At 43.4% G+C, this 7,650-nt stretch overlaps 1 long non-coding RNA gene across 1 annotated transcript; it reads right to left on the bottom strand.

Moving 5' to 3' along the window:
• Positions 1-4,156: 4,156 nt before the first annotated feature.
• Positions 4,157-7,404, bottom strand: LOC148116948 (uncharacterized). The gene is made up of 3 exons (XR_015733980.1): positions 7,286-7,404; positions 5,866-5,989; positions 4,157-4,355 (listed from the first exon to the last, which is right to left on the bottom strand). It is a non-coding gene; the product is annotated as an uncharacterized LOC148116948 (long non-coding RNA).
• Positions 7,405-7,650: the final 246 nt, after the last annotated feature.

Raw genomic sequence — 7,650 nt, forward strand, 5'->3', positions numbered from 1 at the left:
TATTAGATGTTTCTGGTCAGGGTCTACAAATTAGAATACTGAAGTTGATTGACAATGGAACAAAACATGTACCTGAGCCTTTAAATGTTTCGTGGAATATGTCCTGTGTATCATATCAAAGAAATATTTCAATCTAATTTACCTCAGAGGATTGCTACTATGAAGATTTGGAAAAGGAAGTGCTATATATGCTGCCTTGAGCCCCTAGTTAAAGATGGGATATAATTGTAATGGACACACAGACATAAACACAATATATATAGATAAAATCATATGGGTTTCTCATTTAGAATATTTTCAATACCTTGCTGAAGAAATCATTGGTGAATATCTCTTTTCCCTAGAGAAAACTGGGAAAATCATATATGTAATTTTCATTCCTAATACATTTGGTAGAGATGTTGGAAAACCTATTTGGGCCTGGATCAACAGCTATAATGTCTAAACAAGCAAAACTTTATATAATCAGAGAACTAAAGTGTTATTTTCATGTTTTTGAATAGGCTGAACATTTAATGGGCTATTATCAGAGGTGGTATTTAACTGGTTCAGATCGGTTCAGTAGTGGAAATTTGACCTGGTTTGCTGAACCATTAAATGCCACCTCTGCCTGGCCCTGCCCCTACCCCCACCCACCCACTCACTGCTGGCACCGCCCGTTCCAACCGCCCACCTGCCACTTTGCCTGCCCACTCACCCACTCGCCCTGTCCACCCCCACCCTATATATGTTGCCTTTGCCACGCAGCCCAGCTAATCGCCTGGCCTTGCCAGTCACCTCTGTGCCTCACCTGCTCTGCTCAGATCGTCAAAGGTAAATATGTCACCCACTTGCCTTTTGCCTTGGGTTGGAGGCTGGGGCCCAGGGATGTGCCATTCCCTGAGGCCCCAGAGCCCCATCCCCCTTACCACTTGCCTCAGCCGGGTTGGGGAATGTACCATTCCCTGGCTCTAGCCACCCACTTGCTCTCTGCCTTGCTCACCTACCTTCTATTCTGGTCACCTTGGTTGGGAAGGACACACCGCGGCGAGGCTTGGCCATCTTTCGCAGGAAGGCTCCAGTCACTTGTAGTTTTTGGCTGCCTTCTGAGCAGCTCCACTGTGACGTCGTCCCTCCAGCGCAAAGAACAGGGTGGTGATGGTGGTGATGGTCATGGGACAAGTCCCATGACAAGTCCTGTGACCATCGCTGCCATCGCCGCCCTGTTTGCACCGGCTGCGGACATGCACCCCATTGCTTGCCATTGCCGCTCTCAGCCAGTGTTGGTACCACTTGTGGCTGGAGTCAGACCTGGCCAGGAAAATGGCCTACTGCACCGGAGGGATGGTGCTCAGAGGCAGCTGCCACAGTTAGGTACTTCGACACAGGGAAGGGGGGGACCATAAAGGGACAGACTGTGGCAGTGCGATGAAGGGAGGCAGAAAAGTTCAGCTTCCCTCTGCTGCACCGAGTCAGGTTGAATGCTGCAGCAGAGAGAAGCTAAACTTTTCTGCCTCCCTTCGCAGGGGAGCTGCTCAGAAGGCAGCTGCCGCAGTCTGTCCTTTTAAGGTACTTTGACCCAGGGGGAAGGGGAACCTTCAAAGTGGGAGGGAGGTGATGGGAACCTAGCCGGGGTGCTGGGTAATGAGGTCAAGGGCTATTCAATCAGTACAGTGGGTGGGAGGGGCAGATATGGCGGGCGTAGGGGGACGTACCGTGTTTCGGGAGTGCACACTCGCTGGATCCCTTGCAGGGTAGGGCTGAGGATTTTGTACAATACCTGCATGATAAAATCGCTCAGATTCGGTAAGGCCTGGACTCCAGTTGGGTAGGTTCAGATGCGATGACTCCTCTGGGAGGAGTTTGACCCTGTGGCTCCTGAGGACGTGGACAGGATTTTGGGTCGACTTAAAGCTGCCACATGTGTATTGGACCCGTGTCCCTCCTGGCTGGTGCTGGCCTCCTGGGAGGTTACACGAAACTGGCTTCAAGGGATTATTAACGCTTCTTTGAGGGAGGCCTTGAAAGAGGCGGTGGTGAGGCCCCTCCTCAAGAAGCCTTCCCTGGACCCGGCTATATTAGCAAACTATCGTCCGGCCTCCAACCTCTGCTTTGTGGTGAAGGTTATTGAGAGTGTGGTGGCACGACAACTTCCCCGATACCTGGATGAAGCTGTCTATCTAGATCCATACCAGTTGGGCTTCAGGACAGGATACAGCATGGAAACGGCATTGGTTGCATTGTTTGATGATCTTTGGAGGGCTTGGGACAGGGGATGTTCCTCTGTCCTGGTCCTTTTAGATGTCTCAACGGCTTTTGATACCATCGACCATGGTATCATGCTGCGTCGGCTGGGGGGTTAGGGGTGGGGGACACTGTGATGCGATGGTTCTCCTCCTTCCTCTCCGACCATACGCAGTCTGTGTTGGCAGGGGGGCAGAGGTCGACCTCAAGGTGCCTCACTTGTGGGGTGCCACAAGGGTCAGTCCTGTCGCTCCTCCTGCTCAACATTTATGTGAAGCCGCTGGGCGAGATCATCCATGGTTTTGGGGTGAAGTGTCACCAGTATGCTGATGATACGCAGCTGTACATTTTCATTCCGGACCACCCCAATTATGCCCTTGATGTGATGTCCTGATGCCTGGAGGCCATGCAGGTCTGGATGGGGAGAAATAGGCTCAGACTCAACCCCTCCAAGACTGAGTGGCTGTGGTTCCTGGCGCCCCGGTATAGCCAGCTGGCTCCATTGCTGGCTATTGGGGATGAGATCTTGGCCCCCTCAGAGAGGGCTCGCAACTTGGGTGTCCTCCTGTACATGCGGCTGTCTTTAGAAGACTATATGGCAGCTGTGGCCAGGGGGGCCTTCTATCAGGTTCGCCTGATTTACCAGTTGCGTCCCTTTCTGGACCGGGATGCCCTACGCACAGTCACTCACGCCCTCGTCACGTCACGTCTGGACTACTGTAATGCTCTCTACATGGGGCTCCCCCTGAAGAGCACTCGGAGACTCCAACTGGTCCAGAATGCGGCCGCGTGGGTGATTATGGGGGCAACACATCGCTCCCACGTAACACCTCTCCTGCGCGAGCTGCACTGGCTTCTGGTGGTCTTCCGGTTGTGATTCAACTTGTTGGTTACCACCTTTAAAGCGCTCCATGGCTTAGGACCTGGATATTTACAAGACTGTCTGCTGCCACCGATAGCCTCCCATCAGTCGGTACGCTCCCACAGAGAGGGCCTCCTCAGGGTGCCATCGGTCAAATTATGTTGACTGGCGACCCCCAGGGAGAGAGCCTTCTCTGTGGGGGCCCCTGCCCTTTGGAACGAATTGTCCCCTGATATTCGTAGGATCCCCGACCTTCGCACCTCTCGCTGGGCCCTGAAGACCCTATTGTTTCAGCAAGCTGGTCTGACAGCATGAGGATTTTTAATGGGTTTTTTAGTTTTGGGGTTTTTAATATTTGGCCAAACTATTGAATTAGTTTTTACCTGTTTTATCTTTTGTATTGATGTTTTTTATTATTGGCTGTACACTGCCCTGAGTCCTTCGGGAGAAGGGCGGTATAAAAGTTGGATTAATAAATAAATAAATAAAGCATTCAAATGGTTCTGTGGGCGTGGTTTAGTGGGTGTGGCTTGGTGGGGTAGTGCCACCTCTCCTTGCCATGAGTGATGTTGACTAGGCCACACCCACTCAGTCATATGACCACCACCCCACCAAGAGATGCCCACTAAGCCACACCCAAAGAACCGGTGCAGTAAAAAATTGAATACCACCACTGGCTAGGATAGCAATCAACCAGGCTCAGAATCCCCCAGGGATTCCTATGGAAACTTCCATACTTTTGACTTAGCAGTGTTTTCAAAGTATCCCATGTGGCATCGCAAATGGATCCAGTTTTTATTTCAAGAGTAATTTCTGAAAAGTTCAGTTAAATTTCTGATTATTATCTCAAATTTTGTAATATTGTGTCCAACTCAAAGTTAAACAAAAAGAGTGTGAAGCACTTGCAGTACTCGAGGTAATACTAACTAATTTCTAGGTGATTTCCACCTAGTCATATGGAAATTTTACATTTGTCATGTCACTGTCAATCTCAGTTTGGTCAACTTTTTCTAATTAGTATTTAATCCCAGTTTGATACAGTAAAGGAGTATAATAATTACCAATTACCAATTGCTATTATAGAGTTTAATATACAGATCAACATGTTAAACTGTTATCTTTTTCCAGATTATACATTCAATCAAAATATTTGTATCTCAGGAAGATTGCTTCCAAACCTTCCAGCCACCATGTTTCAATAGCTTCTTCAGAACTCTTCAGACTATTCAGACTTTTCCTGATATTTTATGTGGGACGACTGTGGGGAGGCCTATAGGCATTTTTTTCAAAAAAGAAAAAAGAATTGCATATTAAGAAATGAAAGAGAACCATAAGTCAGCAGCAAATCAATTTTGAAAATACTAACATTAATAGACAATGTTCTATAAAAGCCCACATCAGTATATTGTTCTAGAGTTATTAACTGATTGTATATTTTTTCATTTGTTATATAACTTATGGCAGGGATGTCAAACTCGTGTCATCATGGCAGCATCATGTGACGTATCCTCCTTTGCTAAACTGGGCATGGATGTGGCCACTGTGTGACGCATCTGGCCCGTGGGCTGTGAGTTTGACAGCCCTGCTTTATGTGTTCCGTTACTCCCATCCCCAGAAGCAGCATTTGTTCAGAATTTGTTCTGGTATTCAAGAGAATTACCATTACTATGGGAAATAGTGCAGCTGACTGAAAAAAAAGTTCATGTTAGAAGCATAAAGGAAGGGAAGGAGAGAAACCATTCATTGATCGATTATATTAAAAGAACTCTGTGGGAAAACACACAGGGCAACTAAAGAAGGGAGTGTGAGAAAAAGTCTTAATGCTCAAGATGGACAAATCTCATCCTAATACTCCAAAGTGATTTCAAACGATAAAAAATAATGCTCAACAGGAATGTAGAAAGAATCAATAGGTCAATACAGTTTTTTTTTTATTGAAGATGTTCTCTGATGGGTTGGGGTAAAAGAATGTAAAACGATAACAAGTGCATCATATTATTATGACATCAGCTGTTCCCCTATTGTACAGGAATCAGCCTGGAGCCATTATGTTCCCACAAGTGGTCTAAGACCAACCACTCTTAAATTCTGTTAATCTTTATTTAGCACCAAAATAGCACTAATCATTAAATTCCTGTGCATGGGCATGAGCAATTAATGGGAATTTAACAGGTGACCTTGATCTTTTGCATCTGACAGATGTAGATGTAAAGTATAGGTATAGGTATTGGTATAGCTATAAGGCTGCCCAGTTAGAGACCAAGTCTGGGTGGTTTATATTACTGAGAATAAAAAAAATAAAATAAACAAAGAGACTGTATGTATAAATGTGGAGACACTAATTCTAAGCAGTACACAACACATAGTCCACAAGGGCTGAAGAGCCCCCTACTCAGAAGCCTGGGAAAACAACCAGGTTCTTAAAAGACTTCCTCAACACCATTACATCAGAGAGATATGCATCTTAAGAAAAAGAAAAATCCAAAGTGATTTTAGTAGTATTTAAATTTAAAATGTTTCCATTGCATTTATACTGCTGCAAAGAAGATCAAAAATTACTTCTTTAAATATTTCTCTTTTTCTTTCTCTTTTTTATCTTTCTTTTACTTTTATAATTTTTCACTTTTTCCTTTAATTTTTCATGATTTTTTTCCCCTAGATTTATGTTTCTGTAGTTTTTAATTCTGCGCTGCTGCATTTGTTTAGAGCAGAATAAGAGATTCGGGTATATAATTTGTTTAGAGCAGAATAAGAGATTCAGGTATATAATGTTGACTTACCATTTACAGCAAACCAGGCCACCAGCACAGTCTCCTGATGGTTCGGCAGGAAATGGACATGATGGTCTACAGGAGCCACCACTTTGGGAACAAGCAATGTTAGCAGGGTCACTTTGGCCAATTGCTGCATAAAAAAGGGAGAAATACCATTGGAATTTTAGAATCTGTATTTATTTATTATTACTAAATATATTTTATTATTTTCATAAATATTAGACGTTTCATGATTTACATTCATTTTACAAATAATAATAATAAGAAATCCAATATATTAGAATTCAAAATACTTGAACACTGTTGGCATTGACAAAATCCCTAACAGTCAATAGTAGAAGGCAGCTTTACTTGGAACAGGATAAATCCTGTGACAAAACCTTTAATAACATCAAACAACAACATCTGCCTGTCCCCATTCATTGGGAAGGACTTGATAGGTAGATAAAAGTGCCAAAACTAGTCTCAACTTTTGGTTGACTGTCCAACAAACCAATAATAATAAGATGTTGATAATGGTGTTGATGCTGTACTTGGAAGTGATATGAACTAAATTCAAGCCCATTCTCACCTATGGAAGGCTATATGGATGGCTATATGGAAACTGCTAGTGGAGAAGACAGTATATCGGCTCAGCTATTTAAAATCCTAAAAGATTATTCTGTTAAAGTGCTGCACTCCAGCACTCCAGTATTCCAGCAAATTTGGAATACTTACAGTAACAATGCAATAGTGCTCATTTGACAAGCTAGCAAGGTCCTGCTAAAATCCTATATGCTAATCTTCAACAAAATTTGAAATAACCACTTACCAGAAGTATAAATTGGGTTTTGAAGAGCAGAGGAACTAGAGATCAAATTAATAATATTCACTGGATTATGGAGAAACCATCTACTTGATTATGCTAACGCCTTTGATTGTATGGATTGCAAAAGTGTGGCAAGTTCTTAAAGAGACAGAAATGCCAGACCACGTTACCTATCTCCTTGGAAACCTGTATGCAGGTCAAGAAGCAACAGTTAGAATTGGACAGGACCAATAAATTGGTCCAAAATAGGGAAAGGAGTACTAATGGCTCAATATATTATTTTATCTTATTTATTATATTTCCCACACTCTCTCAAATATGATAGGAGAAAAAGAAAAAGGATATTTTTTTTAAAAGAAAAGGGGCAAATTGCTAAGACAGGGCATGGCCTTATTATAGAAGACAGGTAGATATGATTCCCCTGAGACATTTCTTGTTGGAAAAATAGGGTGGGAACAGCCCTCTTAACTTTTGTAGATTGAATACTCTTAATGCTCTTTGACTGGTGGTCAATACCAAAAGTAAAATAAGTGAAGAATCATTGTGAAAAGCATTTGAAATTAGTCTCAAGTATACTTCTCCTCTAGACCATCTGAGTCATTTTAGTTCTCTCCTTACCTGTGACAGCCTGGTGGGAAAACAAGAAGATGGTAACAAGGAGGAGAAAAGCCTTCATGGCTGAAGCTCAGAGCAACCAGTTCAAGAGGCAGGAGTCTCTAAGTTGGGTCAAACGGTACTGAACAGTTCTTTGCTGGGGCTATTTATGAAGCTTTAAGAAGCACAAGGGTCAAAGGTGGCTTAATTTTTGGCAACCTGGAGGAATGACAATATCACAATTACATTGGCATCCTTTTTTTTAGAAAAAAAAATCTACCTTCTGGTGAGCTGTTTCCTGAAAGGATTCAGGATTGGAGGAGAAAAGAGGTGGTTTAAAAACTGCCTTCCTGAGTTTCGGAACAAAGTTCAGTCAGTTAAGCATTTGT

This window comes from Pantherophis guttatus, chromosome 1 (assembly GCF_059756535.1).
Source record: "Pantherophis guttatus breed Tessera chromosome 1, ASM5975653v1, whole genome shotgun sequence".
NCBI lineage: Eukaryota > Metazoa > Chordata > Lepidosauria > Squamata > Colubridae > Pantherophis > Pantherophis guttatus.